This window comes from Oryctolagus cuniculus, chromosome 9 (genome assembly GCF_051225735.1).
Source record: "Oryctolagus cuniculus isolate XC-2025 breed Fujian yellow rabbit chromosome 9, ASM5122573v1, whole genome shotgun sequence".
Lineage (NCBI taxonomy): Eukaryota > Metazoa > Chordata > Mammalia > Lagomorpha > Leporidae > Oryctolagus > Oryctolagus cuniculus.
Genome location: NC_142875.1, coordinates 65,526,154 through 65,550,694, shown reverse-complemented (window position 1 = coordinate 65,550,694; position 24,541 = coordinate 65,526,154). Strand labels below are relative to the sequence as shown.

General features: G+C 45.7%; 1 protein-coding gene across 5 annotated transcripts in view; it reads left to right on the top strand.

The window, feature by feature from the left end:
- Positions 1–7,962: 7,962 nt before the first annotated feature.
- The window catches only part of RUBCNL (rubicon like autophagy enhancer), a 43,948-nt gene continuing 27,369 nt past the window's right edge, over positions 7,963–24,541 (top strand). For 3 of the 5 annotated variants that reach the window (XM_089303669.1, XM_008259985.5, XM_008259983.5), the window contains exon 1: positions 7,963–8,099. The gene's annotated coding sequence lies outside the window, so the exon portion shown is untranslated. Of the gene's footprint in view, positions 8,100–24,257; positions 24,433–24,541 lie in introns of those variants that run through there. The other 2 variants (XM_008259984.5, XM_089303668.1) reach the window with 2 other exon arrangements.

Below are 24,541 nucleotides of genomic sequence, written 5' to 3'. Positions count from 1 at the left end.
CAGGGCTGCTTAAAAGTCCCAGCAGTACACCACTAATGCGGAAAAATGAACACAAAAAGTCTCCTTCCCCACACAGGTCCGGTGAATGTGGCCCGTCAGTGCGTCCTCTCTGACTACAAAAAGCTTCCAGCTCAGTATAAGAAGCATTCCTCTTCCCGGGAGGGTTCTTGAGCCAGCAAGTTTCAGTTGAAGGCATATTTACGCGTGGTTTGACTCTGTGACAGCAGCTCTAACGCCCGAGAGTGACAACAAGCCTCCTGGGAGCGCTTAGCCGGCCGAATGCTGTAATGGATCATTGATATGCTGTATTTGCCTTTTCTTCTTTATGTAGGTCTTAGTGCTCAGTGTTGGACATGATGGGGGTGTCAGCGGTGTTGGCCAGAATGTCTCAAGCTCTTTCACTGGCCTGTGTAAAGAGCTTCCACTCATCTCTGAAGAGATAGGAAGTGTCCTCGTGTAGGAAGGAAGTCACTACTGTATACTTAGTCATTGATTTCTAAATTGATTCCCTGTTTCCCTGTAAGTAGTAAATAGATATAGATAATATCAACAGAACTGTGCTGCTAAATCCAAATGACTTAATTTCCAGTGTCTTGGTTTGTAAGGGTTTTTCCAGCGAAACAGAACCCACAGAGTGTGTGTGTCTGTCTGTCTATCCATCGATTGACTTCTCATGAGGAACTGGATCACATAATTATGGAGACTGAGAAGGCCCAGGATATTCTATCTGCTGGTTGGAGACCCAGGAAAGCAGGTAGGTCAGCCTAGTCCAAGTCTTCAGGCCCAAACACTGAGGAAACCAGTAATTTCAATGCCAGCCTAAGGGTAGAAGATGAGATGAGATCCAAATCAAGCATGGAGGCAGGAAAACGGGAATGAATTCTTCCTTCGTCTATCTCTGGTCCTATTTAGCCCTCCAGGGATTGTAAGGTGCCCACACAAGGAGAGAGGAGGACAACCTACTTTGCCGTTTGCTTCAGCTGCACCTAATCTTACCCAGAAACAGACTTACACACATACCAAGAGGTCATGTTTACCCAGATACCTGGGCATCTCCTGATCCAGGCAAATGGACATATAAAATGAATGATCACATTGATATTAGGGGCCTCATTCATAACTAGTTAGAGAAAGGGAGGGGGGGGAGAGAGAGAGAGAGAGAGATGATCAATTTCTAAAGATTTTAGATGATCAAACATACAATAGTCATAGCTGGTGCAAGATTCTATATTTTTCCAAAATCAGTTCTTTAGTAGATGCTTTTCAAGAGCCTATTTTATGTTTGAGGCACTTGGATGATTAGAGAGAAAAAAACAATTAGCTAATACCATGATACCACACTTGGCAGAGACTGGTGGAACTGCCCAAACTAATACAGACCTTGAAAGGAGAATTCATGCCATGATCATGATGGGACAAGGACCAGAAATCTTTCCCCTAATGTGACATAAGTGCGTGGACTCTTGAAGTCCCAGGGAGGGAGTAAGTTTCTCCAACATAAGACAGATTTAATTTCTGGGCACTTACTCACGTAGGGATATCAAGTGAACTTAATTTGATTAAAGGACACTTGAGAAAATTAGGTATTGTGGCCTTTTTGTTAGCAGAATTGCGGGATGGGACTCCCAGGTGCCACGTGGGACTGGATCTGAGTGTTTAAGTCTTTCCCCATTGAGCAGTCCACATGCAGAGTTGTCCAAACTGGGCTGTCACAGGAATAAAGGAAATGCCAGGCCGAGACACGCAGCTCAGGGTCAGCATCAGCAGGCAGCTATGAAGAATGTCCCCAGAGCAACCAGCAGCCATTATGGTTTTAGGGTAATTGAGGCAGGATTAAATGAACAGATGGAAAGTTAGGTTGAGATCACAGAAGAGAATATTTAAAGTGCTAGACTAAGACACTGAACTTGAGCACATTAACTGTGCCCAAGAATGGGTTAAGCTTAGCTTAATGCCTTCCTACTTTCTAGGATGGTATTGAAATCACACTGCATGAGCCATGGGGACAGTTAAAAATATTTATGAAACATCTGAACACATGAAATACAAGGTCCTGGATTGGAGAGGGTGAAATGTAGGAAAGGAATTCAGGAATGAGTAAGGTCCTCTAGCTTCATAATTCAGCAAAGCAGACAGAAAACAGACAACTGAATATTTTTAGTTCTGGGGGCTGGCATTGTGGCATAGTAGGCTAAGCCTCTGCCTGCAGTGCCAGCATCTCATGTGGACACCAGTTCAAGTCCTGGCTGCTCTTCTTCTGATCTAGCTCTCTGCTATGGCCTGGGAAAGCAGTGGAAGATGGCACTTTAGTGGGAGACCTGGAAGAAGCTCCTGGCTCCTGGCTTCAGATTCAGCTCAGCTCTGGCTATTGTGGCCCTTTGGGGAGTGAACCAGAGGATGTATGTTCTCTCTCTGTCTCTGTCTCTCTCTCTTTCTCTGTCTGTAACTCTGCCTCTCAAATAAATAAATAAAATCTAAAAAAATATTTTTAGTTTCAATGGCAGAATGCCATTGCATTCATGCAGAACCTCAGATTTTTATATATGCCACATTTATAATCCTAACCATAGAGCACAAGACACTAGCAGATTCTGTTCCACTAGTCCGGCTAAAAACAGCGTCCAAAAAGAAAAGTGGAAACCGTGTAGTGAAGAGAGAGGAGAATGGACTACAGCCCAGGTTTACTTCTCGTTCTCTCTAAGATCAAGAGCACACCCAGTCTTGTCCAGGAGCAGGTGACCTGGGGATCAGGGCTGGCCAGAAGCTCTGCTGTGGTCGTGTCTGGTATTCTTGCTTTTGTCTGGAAGCAGAAAGTGCTTTCACATGGAATCCTTTTATTTCTCCATCTCTTACAGACAAGAGCTTCTCTCAGGACATGGCAACTTCGAGCACGGCCCCATTAACCCAAGCTACTCACCTGCAGAAGGCAATTGTGAAACGGCAGAAGTCCACTGCCACTCTGAGTGTGGGAGTGCAGCAACCCCGACTCGGGCTTCTGGCCCAAGGAAAAGCGAAATAGAGCAAAATTTACCAAAATTCAAGAAAAGGATTTCTAGGCAAAGCATATTGCTTTTTTGGACTCTCCAAAGAAGTATTACATAATTATATATATTTATTTTAAAAATATATTGCCCTAAAACATGCATACCATAAATTTTATCATTTTACCTTTTTTTTTTTCAGTGCATAATTCAGTGGTGTTTAATGTACTTACAATATGATGCAACCATTACCATTGTCCATCTCCAGAACTCTTAAATCATCCCAAACAGAAACTCTGTACTCATTAAATAATACTCCTGTTACCCAGCCCAGAGCTCCTGAAAACCTTTATTCTGCTTTCTTTTTATTTTTTTTAAAATATTTATTTATTTATCTGAAAGTCAGAGTTACACAGAAAAAGGGAGAGACAGAGAAAGAGAGAAGAGAGAGAAAAGAGAGATCTTCCATCTGCTCATTCACTCTCCAAATGGCCACAATGACCAGGTCTGTGCCAGGTCAAAGCCAGGAGCCAGGAGCTTCTTCCAGGTCTCCCAAGTGGGTACAGGGGCCCAAGCGCTTGGGCCATCTTCCACTGCTTTCCTGGACACATTAGCAGGGAGCTGGACTCAAATCGGCGCCCATATGGGATGCCAGCACTACAGACAGCAGCTTCACATGCTATGCCACAGCACTCTCTCTGTTCTATTTTTGATCTGTATGAATTTGCCTATTTCAGGTTCTACATGGAACTGGAATCAAACAAATCTGTCCTTTTGTGGATAATGGATGTTTACAGTAAACAGGCAGGAGGAAAAAGAAAGACAAAGCAAATGCATTCTCTGTTGGTTCTTTCCCTCCCTGACACATGCCCTGGCTTCCCTTCCGTGTGGGTTCCTGCATGGACTTCCTGGGTTCTGTCTGGTGATGATGCCATTGGCCTTCTGTGGGTAGCTTATTATGCAGGTCATTCCATTGCATTTCCTTCCTCTTTTGTACAGAACTGATTTCTCCTTTGCTGACTCTGTCAGCTGAGTTCAAAACCAGGGTCAAGGTTCTGCTCATGACACAATTCGCTTCTTGTGAAGCCTGGCTGGGTTTCGGCGGGCAGCTGCCAGGCGTTTAGGCTTCCAGGATGCTGTTCTGGCTACAATGGGGCTTTGTGTGCGATCACCGAGTATTGGGCACAGACCTGGCTCGGCTTTAGTGGTGAGCTGTCCCTGACTTGCTTATGGCTTTCAAGCCTTAGGTCTTGGAGGGCACTGTGACCTTGAACTTGACCAATGAAAACAAAAACAAAAACAAAAACACAGCCTCTGCTTTCCTGGTTGGAGCTCAGTTTGTAACTCTCAGGGCCTTTCTCAGAATTAGTCAGGCTCTCTTGCAAAGCCCACCCATCAACATTGAGTGCCTGGGAAATTCTCTTCCAGTCCCAGAAGAAATAGAACAGATTTTCCCAACTTGAAAACATCTGTGCTTGATCTTTTCTTCTTAGTCACAGAGATTCTCTTTCAGAATGTGGACCCCCTTTATCTGTGACTAGATGTTGAATGTGCATATTCAACTTTGACAGGGGGCACAGGCCAGCCTTATGCTAGTTTTGTAAAGGTGATTTCATAATGGTTTCAGAGGGAACTGACCGAACACCACCACCTTGGTCCAAAACGTCTTGCTTTCCCAAAGGAGTGTGCTTTTCTTGCCTTGGGTTGTGGCCAGTCTGCCGTCCGGTCCTATTGTTTTGCTTTTTGTCTAGGAGGCTCATTTATTTTGTGTGACATGTGCTCTTGTTTTAAGTTCCTTCCCCTGACCTTTCCCCAGACTCCACTTTCCTTTCAAATACTTGGGAAACAAGGCTCTTGCCTGGTTCCTTCTTTGATTATTATTCTGTCTTGTGCAGGTGGCACGGTGGGCGTTTCACAGTGTTTGTTGGGACACCTGCCTGGAAAGCCTGGCTGAGCTACTTACTAGCTGTGTGACCTTGGGCAAGCAATTTAACCTCTCAAAGCCCAGATTCTTCCTTTGTGAAAAGGGAACAACGAATTGTTATCTCCAAGAATGTTGATTGGACCACTTAAAATAATTAGGGATAGTGCCCAGGGCATAGCAAATACTCAGTTAACGGTTAACACGCATCCATAACCTTTTCTTAATGTAAGTCCTTCCTAGCCTAGCCGGCCTCCAGCTGACCTGATACCCAGATACGCAAAGTTCCTTCAGGGTTAAGCCAGGTTGCTGCCCAAGCAAGTAGGGTGGCTAGCAGATAGTAGTCACCTCACCTGTCATATGGAGTCCTAATTTCTGTATCTTAAGAAGGCAGCTACCAATTCACCATGCCACCCCATAACCCTCCATGCTAAGATGTGCTGGGAATGGCATGTGCCAAAGGTGTAGAGGGAAGGGAAGCCCAAAGTAACAGTGATTTTGTTCCACAACTTGGGAATGCCAAGGAACCAAGGGTAGCATGACAGGATTTGGTTTTACCAAGCAGAAAGTGTTATGGGAAAATGGCCACGGAGAACATATTATTACCTCAGTTCTTTGTCTCACATGGAAGCAGAATTTCCAAGCAGACAAGCAGAGATTTGAAAACAAGATTTAGGAGCCTGCACTGTGACGTAGCAGGTAAAGTCGCTGCTTGCAGTGCCGACATCCCATGTGGGGGCTGGTTCGAGTCCTAGCTGCTCCACTTCTGATCTAGCTCTCTGCTATGGCCTGGGAAAACAGCAGAAGACTGCTGAAGTCCTTGGGCCCCTGCACCTGTGTGGGAGATCCGGAGGAAGCTCCTGGCCCCTGGCTTCGGATCAGTGCAACTCCAGCCATTGTGCCCAACTGGGGAGTAAACCAGTGGATGGAAGACCCCTCTCTGCCTCTCTGTAACTCTGCCTTTCAAATAAATAAGTAAGTCATTAACAAGTAAATAATAGCAAGATTTATTAAAGTCTAGACTTCCAGCCAGAGTAGCATGGAGGGGGGACTTCCAAGAGAGGAAGAAACCTAAAGGGGCTGGTGGTAGTAGGGTTTTTAAGTACAATTTTGGGAAAGAAACTGTCAATCAATAAGGTGGTGACAAACCTAGCAAAAGACTTGATTTACAAGCCTTTATCCTGTCTGGTTTGCTCACGATAAAACATGGGATAGGTAACTTGTCTTCACAATAAACTGTGAGCTCAGGAGAGTGAAATCACCACTCCCTGGCTATTTGCACGGTTGACTTGGAGATTCCTAAGGAAAGAGGTGGGCACTTTTGATGTTGCTAAAGATAAATTTGTTGCGGGGGAGACATTTTCCACCCTCAATTTCCAGACTGTCTACCTTGTGTGTTGTTCCCAGTGCAGGTAGCTTGGGGATCTTTCCTGACAAGTTAGGGTCCCCTAGGGCCAGGGGGACCTTGTGGGCTCAGCCCCACTAAGAGCGCTAAGATTTCTGTGAGAACAGAAGAATGTCTCTGGGACATTTTTGATTGGGATCCCATTGAATCTGTAAATTGCTTCAGGTAGTATGCACATTTTGATAATATTAATTCTACCAATCCACAAACATGGAAGATCCTTTCATTTGTTTTGTGTCTGCTTCTATTTCTATTTTTTTTTTTTTTTTTTTGACAGGCAGAGTGGATAGTGAGAGAGAGAGAGACAGAGAGAGAAAGGTCTTCCTTTTGCCGTTGGTTCACCCTCCAATGGCCGCCGCTGCAGCCGGCGCACCGCGCTGATCCTGGCAGGAGCCAGGAGCCAGGTGCTTTTCCTGGTCTCCCATGGGGTGCAGGGCCCAAGCACCTGGGCCATCCTCCACTGCACTCCCTGGCCATAGCAGAGAGCTGGCCTGGAAGAGGGGCAACCGGGACAGAATCCGGCGCCCCAACCGGGACTAGAACCCGGTGTGCCGGCGCCGCAAGGTGGAGGATTAGCCTATTGAGCCACGGCGCCGGCTCATATTTCTTTAATGTGTTGTAATTTTCATGGTAGAGATCTTTTGCCTCCTTGGTTAAATTTATTCCAAGGTATTTGTGTTTTTTGTAGCTGTTGTGAACGGGGATGATCTTACTGTTAGGAAGAGTTGCAGATTGGTGCCTCCTCACACGGGGCACCCTAAATGTTAGGAAAAGAGGCGCAGAATGGAGAGGAGGCAGTGTGCGAATTTATAGCCAGACCAGATTTATTCAGAGAAAATAAATTCATAGAGGTGAATGACCAACTGCCGGCATACACATGATGGAACGCGTGGCAGAAGGCTCCGACCCCCAGGGGCTGGGCCTTTTTGTATTTTAGGATGGGGGTGGGTGTAGAGGACAGCAGGCAGAGGGGAATTCCTGGAAATGGTCTTTCGGGTGGCCGTGGGGGGTGGGATATGAAGGCAATAGGATGTGAGACCCAATTGAGATTCAAGGGCAGGGAATAAATTCCAATGTCTATCTATCTTTTGGGCAATGAGTGCGAATGGCTGAGGCTTATGTCTTTCTTCCATCACTTACTAGTTCTTTCTCAGCCCTGTGGGCTGGTAGCTTCTCCCAGCACCTCCAGCGCAGCTAGGGACTGATCTGACACCTCGCTGCAGGAAAGCGAGGAGACCATCAGCCTCAAAGTCGCAGCTCTTGCTCCGGGTGAGTTACAGGTCCTGGCGGGGCTCACTGATTTCAAGGCAGATCCACGCAAACGCCTCCTTCTCCATTTCGGGCAATTGTACTGAAAGCTAGCTAACAGCGGCTCGGGGGCGTTTGGGGCTGGTAACACATTTCCGTCAGCTGTGCGTTTATGTATTCGTTTCAACCTCGAAAACGCTGTCCCCGTCTGACTGCCGGAGGAAGATCGAGGAAGGGCGCCCGGGGTGCCCTCTGCCTGCGCGCAGGAGAGCCGAAGTGCGGGTGAACCCAGGTCTTCCCATCTTCGCGCCGTCCCCCTGCAGGCAGCACGCCCCGGGGCGGCGCGGCGCTCCCGGGGGCAGCGTCTCCGGTTGCAGCGTTAGCTCTCTAGAGGGAGGTCAGGGTGTCAGGGGGCGTGGCGGCGTCCCAGCGTTGCCGCCTGCTCTCCCCGCGGCTCTGCAGAGCGCGGTGGCCGCGGGACGCGGCTCGGAGCCCGGCCAGCTGGTACCGACGCGCCCCGAGTTCCCCCGGCGCTGCCTTCCAGGTGAGGCTGGGGGGCAGGGGTGGGGGTTGGAGGAAGGGGAGGACAGGCTGCAGAAGAGATGGGGGAGGTGAGAGGGACTCCGGGGAGGCTCGCGCTGAGCAGAGACCCTGGGACTCTCAGGGAAGGTCGGTCCCTAGGGCCTCTTGGACACTGCAGGTTGGGGCTCCTTGCCAGGTGGCGGGTTTTTATAAACTTCCGCAAGGTGAGGGCGACGCTGAGCTCGGTCTGCACTGACCCCAGCGTATTTTTTGTTGAAAGGACTCTGAATACAGAGCCTGCGCCCTGCGTCTTCCCACGCGCTGTCTTCCGGGCTCGGTGGCTTTTCTCGATTCCTCAGACGCGCGCGCGAATTGAATGCAAAGGCCAACGAAGAGAGCCCTGGAACCCAAGGAAGCCCGGGGATATTTCTGGCCGCGGGGAGAGGGGCGGGAGCAGTGACACACTTGGCGACTTCACCCAGCTGGGTTGGAGTCTGAATGCGCGGCGTGTGGGGTGGTCGGAGCGCCCTGGGGAGAAGTCCACCTGCTGCTGCGGCTGCTCCCCTGGGCACCCAGCCACTTCCCACCGCCTGGTCGTGACAGCGCCGGCTCTTGGCCTGGGTGCTGGCAGCTTGCCAAAGGCGGAGAAGCCTCGGAGGAGGGCTCATTTCTGCTTAAATGAGAATGGAGGCTCAAAGGAAGGGTGTATTTGAGAGCTGCCTGAACCGCACCGTATTATTACAATGGACATGTATTTAAGAGCTGTCCGAGCTGTGTGATTACGATGGAAATAGATGCTGGAGCTGCCCGTGGTTGTGTTATTACGATGGAATCTGGAAGGATCTTTGAACTGAAGACAGCGCCACGGACTGAACACATGTAGATGTGGGTTTCTTAATGCTAAGTCCTCAGGCCAAATAGTGATGAGGTCTTGGCAAACCGAGAAACCTCAATGATCACTTCTTCTGTGGGATGGGGGTCGATCCTCCTCCCTGGGACTTCACCCGGGCGATGGGAAGATGAATGAACCGGAGGGAGGGAGGTGCTTCTGCAAATGAAGGTGTCCCGACAAAGCCTTCGTGGTAGTACTGGTGATTTCACAATTACCCGGCCAGAGTGCCAGGATGCGTCCATTTGTCCATCTCCTGGTGCACCTCCCTGCACCTTCCCAGCCACAGGAAGCCAGGTGTCAGTTGTGGCATCAGAGGGACACCACCATCTTCAGCTTCTCCAGGGTCAGCACAAAGTGGAGGAAGCCCTAGGAACTGCTGGTGGAGATCCAGAGTGGTGGCCTCTCTGGGGCAGTCTTTATGCAACCGTATAGCTCTGAGAATAAGGTTGGCCTTCTGAGCTTTTTTTCTGATAAAAAAAACAGGGATAATGCTGTTGGAATCAGAGATAAGCGTGCAAGAGTGAGCATTTTCTTTAGAGGAATTATGGAAAGAACTACAGGAAGGGTCCATTGCTCACCAAGGCATTTTTTCCCTATCTATTTGAAGGCACTGATAACAGCCCTGGCAGATTTGAATACTTTCCCTTGTTGCTAAATCGGAATGCATGTTTCTAATCTGGAAAGAAGAGTTTGCATAGTTGGTTATGTTAAAATTGAAGGCACTCTCTGTAGGTAAGCTATCTGGGAAGATTTCCAATTGGTTTCTCTGTTTTAATTACAAGGAGCTTGAGAAATAAAACTAGGCCTCTAACTCACCATGTCTTATGTTGAACTATATTTTTATGCACTAATAATGATGATGATGAAGCTAACTTTTGTACAACATTGTATACCAGACTGAGATACAATTCATTTAGTTCTCACAACAGTCCTCACACAGAGAGGCTATGAGCCTTGCTCAAGGTCACACAGCTGGTAAATATTTTCTCTCAGATAGGCATGAACATTATATTTGATTAGGAAGTGTGTGTGTGTGTGTGTGTGTGTGTTTTCTGCGATGCATTTTATCCCTCCCCTCCCCCCCCACATACACCAAAGCACCATGGAGGTGAGCCCAGGGCTCACAGCAAGGCTCCATGCTTTGAACCCTGAGCACGCCTCTCAATCATTGTGGGCTCATCAGTCTACTTCCATTATCTGGGCCTCAGTTATTACGGTTTTTGAATTTGTGTATATTAAAAAAAAAAAAAAGAGAGAGAGGACGAATACTCTCTGGTTCACTCCTGAAATGCCTGCAACACTTGGGGCTGGGCCAGGCTGAAGCTTGGAGCCAGGAACTTGATCCTGGTAGGAACTCAGTGACTTGAGCCATCACTTTCTGCCTTCCAGGGTCTGCATTGGTTGGAAGCTGGAGCCAGGAGCTGGAGCCTGGTATTGAATCCAGAAACTTCCATACCTCTCCATTGGTGCCCCAACCACTAAGCCAAATGCCCACCTTGGTCTCAGTTTTCCAATCCATAAAATACATGTAGTCATAATAAACCCAAATTGCGTTAAGGTTTTATTTTGATTGGAACATGAAATATGAATTGGAAAAATAAAATAGTTGTTAGAATGCAAAATGAAGCTTTGGATTTAAGTGTGTTTGTCATCTGCAATAGTGTTGGGAACAAAAGCTTCAGAGAGCCGGCATTAGCCCAGCAGTTAAGATGTCTGCATCCCTCCTTGGTGTACCTGGGTTTAACTCCTGGCTCTGACTCCTGACTCCAACTTCCCGCTAATGCAGACCTTGGGAGGCAGTAGTGATGGCTCAAGTAATTGGATTCTGCCACCCACTTGGGAGACCTGGATTAGGTTCCTGGCTCCTGGCTTGGGCCCCATCCAGCCTTGTCCACTGCAGGCGTTTGGGGAGTGAGCCTGTGAATGGCAGCGCTCTTTATGTCTGCCTCTCAAATGATTTTTTTTTTTTTTGACAGACAGAGTGGACAGTGAGAGAGAGAGACAGAGAGAAAGGTCTTCCTTTTGCTGTTGGTTCACCCCCCAATGGCCGCTGCGGCCGGCGTGCTGCGGCTGGCACACCGTGCTGATCCGGAGCCAGGTGCTTCCTCATGGTCTTCCATGCGGGTGCAGGGCCCAAGCACTTGGGCCATCCTTCACTGAACTCCCAGGCCACAGCAGAGAGCTGGACTGGAAGAGGAGCAACCGGGACAGAATCTGGTGCCCCAACCCGGACTAGAACCTGGGGTGATGGCGCCGCAGGTGCAGGATTAGCCTATTGAGCAGTGGCACCGGCCTCAAATGATTTTTAAAATGCTTTTAGTTCTGTTATTGGATCCTTACTACAAGAGATAAATGCAAATTAGAACTCAGTTTTTTGGGAGCAAGTAACTTTGAAAAGCACCCATGCTCAGCAGGTGCCTCCCTCTAACAGTTTTAGGTGATTGGAAGGTGGAAATATGTGGGTTCCATTCTTCTGTGTTCTTTTATTCCAGCAAACTACAGTAGATAAGAGAACAACTGAGTTTCCAAAGTATCTGTAGTGTATGTCTCTGTCCTTTCTTGATTTGGAAATTATTCTTTTTTGAAAAGATTTATTTATTTATTTTAAATTTATTTATTTTAAAGGCAGAATTACAGAGAGAGAGAGGGAGAGAGGTCTTCCATCTGCTGGTTCACTCCCCAGATGGCCACAATGGCCAGAGCTGTGCCAATCCAAAGCCAGGAGCCTGGAGTTTCTTCTGGGTCTCCCACGTGGGTGCAGGGGCCCAAGGACTTGAGCCATCTTCTACTGCTTTCCCAGGCCATAGCAGAGAGCCTGATTGGAAGTGGAGCAGCCAGGTCTCGAACCGGCGCCCATATGGGATGCTGGCACTGCGGGCGGAGGCTTTTCCTGCTGCTACATTACAGCACTGGCCCTGGAAATTATTCGATGGCAATTTTTGAGATAGGCATTTTAAACCTGGGAAGTGAAGATACTTTAAATTTTTGTACATTCATATTTTAAGAATATGGCTCAATTGCCAAGTTTTTTAAATTTCCCTACAAAATCCATTTTTTGGGGGGAGGCAACTCACTCTTTGTTTAGATTCTTGGTTTTATGGAGATATGGGTTCAGGGAAGCAAACATGGCCATGTCACTGGCATTGCCAAGGTCGTGGCAGTCTGCTCTATGCGTGGTGAATGTGGGTGTTTTGGAAAGGTGTCTGGTTCCGCCAGTTTGCAAGTCTTCCCAACACCTTTGTGCTTGAGGGGTGGGGGCTAGATTCCTTTATCCTGGGCCTGCTGGGTGTTGGTGGTTTGAAAACAACCCTGGAAGCAGACTGGCTGTTTGCTTTAGTATGGAAGAAATAGTTCATGGTTAACTCCAAGTGTCTTCTGTTACACTGTGAACACAGAGATGACTGTTTTCTTGTTGTTTTTCTAAACAATGCCACTTTTGCTTGTGGGCTTTGCTCACACGTTGACTGTTTCTCAATCAGGATATTTTCACAATCTGCACTCAACCCCCATCTTCCAGCTCCCTTTTGACATATTGCTGTTTAGAAACCGCGAGAGTTGGTTGGTGTTGAGGGCTGAGCTAGGTTGGTAATAATCTGAAATACCTTGAGGGATTCTGACTTAGGGGATAAGCAGATACTCTGTGTGTGTGTGTGTGTGTGTATTGTGTGTTGTGTGTACAATTTAGCAGTGGCAGCCTGGCACACTGTGTTGCATCCCTGTCCTCCGCTGCTGCTATTTTAAAGCAAGTTCAGGAAGTTCTATCAATTATTTCTAACTGCTTCTGTGTGTATTTCTGAGAGCTGGGCACTTCACAAAACCTAGCTGTGGTGCTAACCTCTCTGACCTTGCCTCCCGTGGGGAAGTTGGGCAGCCGACCTGCCCTGGTTTACAGATAAGGGTGCGCACCTGAGGCTGCATTAGTTGGCCAGTTGCTGGTAGCCAGTTTAGACTGATTCTGTTTCTGTTACCTTTTCCAGCCCTTGATTTTTTTTCTTTTTTCCAGATAGTTCTGTTGTGACAATCTCACATTCACTTCCTCCCTCTTCCCCATAATGATTTTAGACATTTATTCAGAATTCCCTTGAACTACTCTCTCTACTTCTCCTTTTAACTTTCTCCTAACCTTTCAGAATCTTAGCTCACAGCCCAACTTGTAGCTTGTTCTCTTTTGATCGCTGTCACCCATGAAATACTAGCTCACTCTAGTTCTAGATCTTTTTGAGATAGGCATGTCTCCCTGTTTCCTATATTTTAAAGTAGTGTTAATGAGATTGAGATAGAATTCACATGCCATACAATTCATGCATATAAACTGTACACCCATTTAAAATTCAATACTTTTAAAGATATTAAGTTATTTGAAAGTCTTAGTGACAAGAGAGAGAGGGAGAAAGAGAGATGCTCCATCCAGCAGTTCACTCCCCAAATGGCTGCAACAGCCAAGACTAAGCCAGGAGCCAGGAATGCCATTGAAGTCTCCCATGTAGGTGGCAGGGATCCAAGGACTTGGGCCATCTGCTGCTGCTTTCCTAGGTGTATTAGCAGGAAGCTGGGATTGGAAGCAGAGTGATCTGGACTTGAACTAGCACTCTTGTATGGTTTGTGGGATCGCAAGCAGCAGCTTAGCCCGCTGTGCCGCAACACCCATTGCTAATTAGGTAATTTTTAATCTGTTCACAGGTATATGCCACCATGACCACAGATGTTTTTAGAATGTTTTTTCCACCTCAAAAAAAAAAAAAAAAAAAACAACACCTGGTGCCCTTTAGCTGTTCTCATTCCTCTATCCCCGCTCTAAATAACCACTAATCTTTCTGTCTCTGAGAATTAGAATTAGTTTTCCAGGATATTGCTTATAAATACTTATAAATATAGAATATCTTGTGTCTGGCTTCTTTTGTTTCATGCATTGTTTTTAGTGCTAACTTATGTGTAGCATGAGTGAGCCCTTCATTTCTATTTATGGCTAAATAGCGTCCCCTGTATGAAGACAACATTTAAATTATTTCCATGTTTTGTCTCTTATAAATAGTGCTGTTATAAACATTTGCATACAAAGTTTTCTTTAAATTGATTTACTTATTTTTAATTTGAAAGACAGAGATAAAGGTCTTCTATCCATTGGTTAACTCCCCAGATTCCCGTGACAGCCAGGGCTGGGCCAGCTTGAAGCCAGAAGCCAGGCACTCAGTACAGGTCATACCCATGGGTGGCAGAGACCCAAGTACTTGAGTCATCACCTACTGCCTCCCAGGTATGCATTAGCAGGAAGCTGGAATCGGAAGCAGAGCCAAGACTTGAACTTGGGAACTGTGATATGGGATGAGGGTATCCCAAGTGGCATCTTATCTGCTGGATCACATTCCAGCATTTTTAAAATATATTTATTTTGGTGTCGGCGCTGTGGCAGGTAAAGCCGCTGCCTGCAGTGCCAGCATCCCATATGGGTGCTGGTTCGTGTCCCAGCTGCTCCACTTCCAATCCAGCTCTCTGCTATGGCCTGGGAAAGCAGTAGAAGATAGCCCAAGTCCTTGGGCCCCTGCACCCATGTGGGAGACCAGGAAGAAGCTCCTGGCTCCTGGCTTCGGATTGGTGCAGCCCTGGCCATTGCAGCCATCTGAGGAGTGAACCAGCAGATGGAAGACCTCTCTCTCTCTCTCTCTCTCTCTGCCTCTCCTTCTCTCTGTGTGTAACTCTGACTTTCAAATAAATAAATCTTTAAAAAAAAATTGTTTTTGTGTATAAGCTTTATGTAAACATAGAGTCTCATTTGGCATAGTATATATGCCCAGGAGTGGAATTACTAAGACAAGTAGTCATTCTATGTTTAGCCATTTGAGAAATTTCCAGATCATTTTGTTTCATTTTGCACATACATGGAAGTATAACCATCTTTCAAGTGCAGGTACTACCCTTACTTTGGGTAAATCTGTGTGTTAATAGTTGTTTCTCAAAGTCTTACTTGGTTTTCTTATGATCTTCATGTATAATTTTATTTTTGTTTGTTCATTATTGTTTTTATGTATAAGATTCTTAAATAGAACAATAATTGAGCAGTGATCTCCAAAGTATAGAGTACAAGAAGATTCATTGGAAAGCAAGAAAAAAATGTTTTTTTCATGTATGCTTTATAGTTGTGTATGGTGGCCCCTAGTTGTACATGTGTAAGATTTATAAATAAATATTCTTGGAGGTGTATGTGAAAAAATATTTCTTACACAAAGGCAGGCGGAAGGAAGGTGGACTCATAGAATCTTGGGGATAACTGTTTTAGAGACATGAAATAAAATATAGCTATGTAGTTCTTAATTCAAGTTTTTTGAGATGTCTGGTGGGAAAATTCTTAGTTACTTTGCTAATAAAGTTGAAAATATCCTGCTAGTGTTAACCCTCATGGAACATGTGCATATCAGTGGAAAAGAGTTTGGATCAGCTGTCAGGCCTGATTTTGTCCTACTTCTGCTGATGAGTAATGATGAAACTTTGGCAAGTCCCTTAGTGGTGACTTAGTTCTCAAATTGACATGGTGACACCTGAAATACTGCAGCTCACCACTGTGCAGAGTGAGAGTGGTAAACATGAGCTGTGCAGCCATCAGAGGAAGTTAATCATCCGTGCGTCCTGGGCAATCCCGTAGTTCTCGTAGGTGAGGTATCTAGTGGTCCCTAATCTTTCCCTTTGTTTGGTCTTCCTCTTCTTCCCCTGCCTACTTGTTTCTCTTTATTGCTTTCTGTGCTTCCTCCGTGTTCCTGTGAAGACAAACCTTCAAAGTTTAGGGTCTCTGCCGAAGGCTAAGTTGGTTGGAGAGGAGTCCATGTGCCCTCTGTGAAACGGCACTGTTTCCTTCTGCTGCTTTTGGTGCAACGCGGTGTTTAGTGCCTGTTGCGGTGCAGGTGCTGCAGTGTGAGAATCCAGGTTCACACGGATTCTGGCTGCTATGGTGGAAGTGGGGGAGTCACGTCAGTGCTCTTCCTCATGGCTAATGTTGGATATGTAATGGTTTTAGAGACGGTGGGCATCCTTGGGGATGTGAATCTTTGCTTAAAGTCAAAGTGTGAAGGGAAGTGGATCCAAAGAGAGACAGGAAGAGGTTGTGGGCAACCATGTCAATCAACCAACTCACGTGCCTTGGTTAAAGATTTACTCATTCTCTGTCCCCTTGTATTTGTTTATGACTGGGTGTGTTACCAACATTCCATAAAATGGAACCAAGCTCAACATCTGGTTTGTGATTTTTTTTTTTTAACTTTTATTTAATGAATATAAGTTTCCAAAGTACGAATGATGGATTACAATGGCTTCCCCCCCATACCGTCCCTCCCACCCACAACCCTCCCCTTTCCCACTCCCTCTCCCCTTCCATTCACATCAAGATTCATTTTCGATTATCTTAATATACAGAAGATCAGCTTAGTATACATTAAGTAAGGATTTCAACAGTTTGCTCCCACACAGAAACATAAAGTGAAAAATAATAGATGATTTTTTTTAATGATGATGAAATCAGATCAGACCTATTGTCATGTTTAATCCCAGTGAGAGTCAAGTTGGGAGTTGATAGTTTCTTTTCTTTTCTTTTCTTTTTTTTTTTTTTTTTTTTTTTTTTACAGAGGATCAGTTTAGTATGCATTAAGTAAAGATTTCAACAGTTTGCACCCCCATAGAAACACAAAGTGAAATATATTGTTTGAGTACTCGTTATAACATTAAATCTCAATGCACAGCACATTAAGGACAGAGATCCTACATGAGGAGTAAGTGCACAGTGACTCCTGTTGTTGACTTTACCAATTGACACTCCTGTCTATGGCATCAGTAATCTCCCTATGCTCCAGTCATGAGTTTCCAAGGCTATGGAAGCCCTCTGAGTTCTCCGATTCTTATCTTGTTTAGACAAGGTCATAGTCAAAGTGGAGGTTCTCTCCTCCCTTCAGAGAAAGGTACCTCCTTCTTTGAAGACCTGTTCTTTCCACTGAGATCTCACTCACAGAGATCTTTTGCCAGAGTGTCTTGGCTTTCCATGCCTGAAATACTCTCATGGGCTTTTCAGCCAGATCCGAATGCCTTTAGGGCTGATTCTGAGGCCAGAGTGCTATTTAGGACATCTGCCATTCTATGAGTCTGCTGAGTATCTCACTTCCCATGTTGGATCACTCTCCCCTTTATTTATTCTTTCGGTTAGTGTTAGCAGGTACTAGACTTGCTTATGTGCTCCCTTTGACTCTTAGTCCTTTCATTATGATCAATTGTGAACTGAAATTGATCACTTGGACTAGTAGATGGCATTGGTACATGCCACCTTGATGGGATTAAATTGGAGTCCCCTGGTATGTTTCTAACTCTACCATTTGGGGCAAGTCAGCTTGAGCATGTCCCAAATTATATATCTCTTCCCTCTCTTATTCCTACTCTTATGTTTAACAGGGATTACATTTCAGTTAAATTTCAACACTTAAGAATAACTGTGTATTAATTACAGAATTAAACCAGTCATATTAAGTAGAACAGACAAAAAAAATACGAAGAGGGATAATGTATTAAGTTGTTCATTAACAGTCAGGGCTATGCTGATCAAGTCACCGTTTCTCATAGTGTCCATTTCACTTCAACAGGTTTCCTTTTTGGTGTTCAGTCAGTTGTCACCGATCAGGGAGAACATATGGTATTTGTCCCTTTGGGACTGGCTTAATTCACTCAGCATGATGTGTTCCAGATTCCTCCATTTTGTTGCAAATGACTGGATTTCGTTGTTTCTTACTGCGGTATAGTATTCTAAAGAGTACATATCCCATGATTTCTTTATCCAGTCTACCGTTGATGGGCATTTAGGTTGGTTCCAGGTCTTAGCTATTGTGAATTGAGCTGCAATAAACATTAGGCTGCAGACCGCTTTTTTGTTTGCCAATTTAAATTCCTTTGGGTAAATTCCAAGGAGTGGGATGGCTGGGTCGAACGGTAGGGTTATCTTCAGGTTTCTGAGGGATCTCCAGACTGACTTCCATAGTGGCTTGACCAGTTTGCATTCCCACCAACAGTGGGTTAGTGTCCCTTTTTCCCCACATCCTCGCCAGCATCTGTTGTTGGTAGATTTCTGAATGTGAGCCATTCTAACCGGGATGAGGTGGAACCTCATTGTGGTTTTGATTTGCATTTCCCTGATTGCTAATGACCTTGAACATTTTTTCATGTGCCTGTTGGCCATTTGGATTTCCTCTTTTGAAAAATGTCTATTGAGGTCCTTGGCCCATCTCTTAAGTGGGTTGTTGGTTTTGTTTTTGTGGAGTTTCTTGATCTCTTTGTAGATTCTGGTTATTAACCCTTTATCTGTTGCATAGTTTGCAAATATTTTTTCCCATTCTGACGGTTGTCTCTTCACTCTCCTGACTGTTTCTTTTGCAGTACAGAAACTTCTCAATTTGATGCAATCCCAATAGTTAATTTTGGCTTTGACTGCCTGTGCCTCCCGGGTCTTTTCCAGAAACTCTTTGCCTGTGCCAATATTTTGAAGGGTTTCTCCAATGTTCTCTAGTAACCTGATGGTGTCAGGTCGTAGATTTAGGTCTTTAATCCATGTTGAGTGGATTTTTGTGTAAGGTGTAAGGTAGGGGTCTTGCTTCATGATTCTGCACGTGGAAATCTTCTAATATTCTTTATTCTAAGCAATGCTTTGTAGACATCTTAGGTTGTGGTCTCTAATTTCTTCTAAAAGATGACATCTATTCCTGACTTCTTTTCTTGGGTAACAGAAATAGCCAACATATCCCTCTTGGGTCTTCTTGATTAGTGTGCTCATTCTTTCATTTAGCTGCTCAAAGAATACATTCATTGAGCACCTGTTATTGAAAGTGTTCTAGGTGCTGGCCGACGCCGTGGCTCACTAGGCTAATCCTCCACCTTGCGGCACTGGCACACCGGGTTTTAGTCCCAGTCGGGGCACCGGATTCTGTCTCGGTTGCCCCTCTTCCAGGCCAGCTCTCTGCTGTGGCCCAGGAGTGCAGTGGAGGATGGCCCAAGTGCTTGGGCCCTGCACCCCATGGGAGACCAGGAGAAGCACCTGGCTCCTGGCTTCCGATCAGCACAGTGCGCCGGCCACAGCGCACTGGCCGTGGCAGCCATTGGAGGGTGAACCAACGGCAAAGGAAGACCTTTCTCTCTGTCTCTCTCTCTCACTGTCCACTCTGCCTGTCAAAAAAAAAAAAAAAAAAGTGTTCTAGGTGCTTGGAATAACCTATTCTTCCAAAAATTGCTCCCATAGATGTCACATCCTAGTCGCCGTTGAGGTTAAATAAAATGGAGATTGGTAGGAAGGAGAGAGATGGAGCCGGGAGGGTAGGTAAGAACTGTTGGGGAAGGGCAATTGCCCTTTTTATAGGGTGACCACAGAGGCCTCCCTGGAAAGGTAATGTTTAAGATGAATCTTAACTCTGATGCCCCCAGTTACGTGCAGAATGGATAGCAGTGCCAGGACAGGGATGATCCTAAGCCCCAAATCCAATATGCTTATGCTTGTTCACAGAGTCCTTTAAAGATTTACTTATTTATTTGAAAGGCAGTGACAGAGAGGCAAAGCAGAGAGAGAGAAGGGAGAGAAGTCTTCCATCCCCTGGTTCACTCCCCAAATGACGGCAATAGCCAGAGCTGAGCCGATCCGAAGCCAGGAGGCAGGAGCTTCTTCTAGGTCTCCCACGTGAGTGCAGGGCCCAAGGACTTGGGCCATCTTCCACTGCTTTCCCAGGCCATAGCAGAAGAGCACCTGGGACTTGAACCAGTGCCCATATGGGATGCCGGTGCTGCGGCAGCAGTTTTACCCACACACCACAGTGCCGGCCCCTGCAGAGTACTACTTTTAAGACTGTTAGGCACAGTAGATGCTGAGGTTGCTCTGGCTGCTTGTAGTCTGAAAGACTCTGTGAGGTCACTGTAGAGGTCATAGTGGCTCCTACCCAGCTGAGAAATCTGTCCCTCTGCGCAGTGGATGGTGTGGCTCTGAAGTGGCTGTAGTGATTCTGCCATTTTCTGTGGGGCCACTGACTGACAGAGTCAGAATGACTTGGCTGGGGGAGGCCCAGGGTCTCTCCTTTGTCTAGGACTTAGCTGTCACACTCATATTAACTAGTAACCTGGCCTGTACTCACCTTTGATCCCGGTAGGAAAATCTCAGTAGGAATGATGCTAAGCTTTGAGCCTTGATTTCCCTTCTTCTAAAATCCTTTTGGAAATTGGTTTTCTCTTGTGCTCCAGCATATAAAGGACCTCATTTATGCTGGCAGGAAGTATGTTGAAAACATGCTAAGCATTGCTTCAATCCACAGTACCTGCTGTCAGTCCCTGAAATGTATGAATGTGTGTGTCTGTTCACCATCTCCCCTCCCCCAGAAAATAGGCTTAATTTGGTTACCACTGTTATGTTACCCCAGTTCTTCCAAACAAAAACAATGCCAGGTGTATGGTAGAACCTCAATCAATATTTTTAGCTGGATAACTAACAGCAGTACGGCGGTAAGCTACATACTCAGCAACTGTATGATGGGAACTACTTACCCTAAACATTAGAAAAGAAAATGTGGCCCTCCTGTCACTAGGGCCTCTCTTCTGTGTCTCTCCACTTCCCAAAGAAACTCATGGTCCCTAATGAGTGCTCAGCCTGACTTCCTATCGTCTCTCTGCCACTGTCCCCAGCTGTGACCTGAGATACAGTTTGGAATTTCTGGGGATCTATCGCAGCTCTGAAATGTTATGGTTTGGTAACTCGGCAAAGCCAGAGCCTGCTGGTTATTTTATGAAGCGGCCTTACCTTTCTAGAAGGAAGTGGGGCAACCACCTGCTTCTAAAAACTGCTTTCTATAAGGAAGTTTGTTTTCTCTCGATGTACTTAGATCGATTCCCATCCATGGGAAGTTCACAAATAGTGTATTTCTCTTTCAGCTGTTGACTTTAATCTGTTTATAAAAACTCTGGATCACAATTATTTATCACTTAAGGGTGTATATTTTACATGTGATTTTTTTTAAAGATTTACTTATTTATCTGAAAGTCAGAGTTACACAGAGAAAGGAGAGGCAGAAAGAGAGGGAGAAAGGTCTTCCATCCGCTGATTCACTCCCCAATTGGCTGCAGTGGCTGGAGCTGCGCCAATCCAAAGCCAGGAGCCAGAAGCTTCCTTGGGGTCTTCCCAAGCGGGTGCAGGGGCCAAAGGACTTGGGCCATCTTCTACTGCTTTCTCAGGCCACAGCAAAGAGCTGGTTCGGAAGCAGAGCAGCCAAGACTCGAACCAGCGCCCAAATGGGATGTTGGCACTGCAGGCGGTGGCTTTACCTGCTACACCACAGTGCCGGCTCCATACATATGATTTTTATATCTATAAATATATCCCCTCCACAAACACAAAAGATGTGGTATGTAGAAAATTAGAATAAACCATGACTTACTTCTGTAACTTTATTCTGTTGGAAATAGTTTATCATGAACTCAGACTATGGACTCAGCCTAAGGTTAGAACTAGTAAGGGAAAGGAACTAGTAGAAGAAAGTCAGAAAAAAAAAAAAAGACATGAACAAAGATGTTCATTGGTGCATATTTTATAAAAACAAAAATTTGCAATAATTTTTCATCAATAGCATCTGGCTAAGGAAGGTGTGCTGTATTTATACTACAGAGATTGGTAAGAGGAAGGGTGTTTGGTGTAGCAGTTAATATGCTGCTTGGAATGCCCACATTGCATGTCAGAGTCCCTGCATTTGAGTTCAATTCTTCTCCCAATTCTAGCTTCCTGCCTAGGAGGTAGCAAGCAGTGACTCAAGTACATGGGTCCCTGCCACCTATATGGAAGACCTAGATGGAGATCTGGGATCCTGGCTTCTCCCTGGCCCAGCCCTGGTTGTTGTAGGCATCTGGGGAGTAAACCAGAAGATGGAAGATCTATGTCACTATCTCTGCTTTTCAATTAAATAAATAATAAAAATTTTGAAAAAATAAATAGGTAAGAAATAATAGACATAATGTTGAGAGCAAAAGAAGTTATAGAGGGCCAGCGCCATGGCTGCTCACTAGGCTAATCCTCCGCCTGCGTCGCCGGCACCCCGGGTTCTAGTCCCGGTCGGGGCGTTGGATTCTGTCCCGGTTGCTCCTCTTCCTGTCCAGCTCTCTGCTGTGGCCCGGGAGTGCAGTGGAGGATGGCCCAAGTGCTTGGGCCCTGCACTCGCATGGGAGACCAGGAGAAGCACCTGGCTCCTGGCTTCGGATCAGCGCGGTGCACTGGCTGCAGCATGCCAGCCGCAGCGGCCATTGGAGGGTGAACCAACGGCAAAGGAAGACCTTCCTCTCTGTGTCTCTCTCTCACTGTCCACTCTGCCTGTCAAAAAAAAAAAAAAAAAAAAAAAAAGGGAAGAAGTTATAGAGTATGTACACCATGATCCCATGTATGTGTGTAAAACAGAAAACAAAACATATCTTCTGACCCAACATATGGATTAACCAGGTCTGGAAGCGATAAAATGGTTAGCAACATCATTTCAAGAGTGAATTTGGAATGGTGGGGCTCAATGTGAGGGGTGCTCCTCAATTGTCACTCCAGGCTTCCATGTTTGAATCGCTTTATCAAAGTCATAGTCATTGCTTTGTTTTGTGGTTATAAAATCCAAAGTTATTGGAGAGGAAAAGGTATGCAACAAGGAGAACTTGGAACACAAGGGGGTGTTTGAGGGCTGCAGAGGCAGATGAAGCACTTTGCAGTGGAAAGTTCTGGCAGTTGACACAGGTATGTCCTGTGATATACCGTGAGTTGTGATTTGGGGCTTGTATTTAGATATACACATGAGTGTGCACACACACTCACACTCACACTCACACAAGGGGTCTTCAAAAATTTCATGTAAAATATATATTATGAAAAGAAACTATTACTATTACTTTGTCTTTTAATTTCCACAATTTTTTTTTTTTTAATTTGAGGGTCAGAGAGAGGGAGACAGATGGTGAGATCTCCCATCTGTTGGTTCACTCCCCAAATGTCCACAGTGTCTGAGCCTGGGCCAGGTCAAATCTAGGAACTTGGAACTCAATGCCAGTCTCCCACACGGATGGTAGAACCCCCCCAAATACTTAAACCATTACACGTTTCTCCCAGGGTTTGAATTAGCAGGAAGCTGGAATCTGGACTCAAACCTAGGTACTGCAGTATGGGAAGTAAGAATCTTAATTGTTAGGCCAAACACTCGTCCCTCCATAAACTTCATGTATATATATGTATATGTATATATATGTATGTATATATATGTATGTATATATATTTTTGTATTATATATATATAATACAAAAGATGTGTGGGACATATACACAGAGAGAGTCATGTATTGCTCAGTGATGGGAATTTGTCCTGAGAACTGAGTCATTGGTGATTTCATCATTATGCAACCATCACAGAGTGCACTTACACTAAGATGGTGACGTCACGAGGCAATATAATCTTACAGGGACTCTGTTGTATGTAGGGTGTGCCATTGACCAAAATGTTGCTATGTGGTGCATGGCTGTTTATATAATCTTCATCTGTATCCCTCCCAAAGGTGTCACCTGGAAGAGAGGACTTTTAAGAACAATTTTTCTATGTACCTTTTTTGGGTTTATTTGAACTTGTATCTTATTATAAACATTGGGTGAGAAATTTCATATGTTTAGGAAACATGAACTCACCTCTATGCCTGTATGAATAATACTGACCTAGGAATAGAACAGCTGTATCTGTCACAGAAATCTGGTTCACTCCCCAAATGGCCACAACAGCCAGGGCTGGGCCAGGTCAAAGCCAGGAGCCGGGAGCCTCATGTGGGTCTCCCATGTAGAGGGCAGGGGCCCAAACACTTGGGCCATCTTCTGTTGCTTTCCCCAGGCCATTAGCAGGGAAGCAGGATTGGACACGAACCAGTACCCATGTGGGATGCCCGTGTCGTAGGCTGTGGTTTTACTGGCTGCATTACAACACCTGCCCCCATAGAAATCTTTAAGTAGCTCTTGACTTTATGCCTGCTTTGTCGATTTACTCAGAAACGTTGATTGAATTTCCACGTGCTACTCCAGATAAGGGGGATGCAGCCAGGCCACTGCCCCCAGGAAGCTCATGGTCGGGCGCAGGTGGGGAGCGCTGACATTTCAGGAAGTGAGATAAAAACTACACAGGGTGCTGTGATGGAGCGTGAGTGGGGAACCACCTCAAGAGAAGTCATTAGGAAAGTTCTTTGAGGAAGTAATTCATCAACCAGAGCGCGTGTGACAGGAAAGAGTCAGAGGTGTGCTCGTTTTGGGGAAGAGCAGACAGAGGGGATCTAGAAAAGCACTCCCGGGGTGAGAAAGAGCTTGCAGGGTTCAAGAGCCGGCTGTGTGGCTGTGTGGCTGCAGCTCGGAGGCTGAATGAAGACAGGCAGAGAGGTCTGCAGGGGGCAGGAGCATGTCAGGCCCTAGGGACAAGGTAAGGCATTCGGATTCTATTCCGGATTTGAGGCGAGAAGCCGTTGGGGGGATTGCTATTAGCAGGGGACTGGTGTGATCTCATTTAGGCTTATAAAAGATCTCTCTGA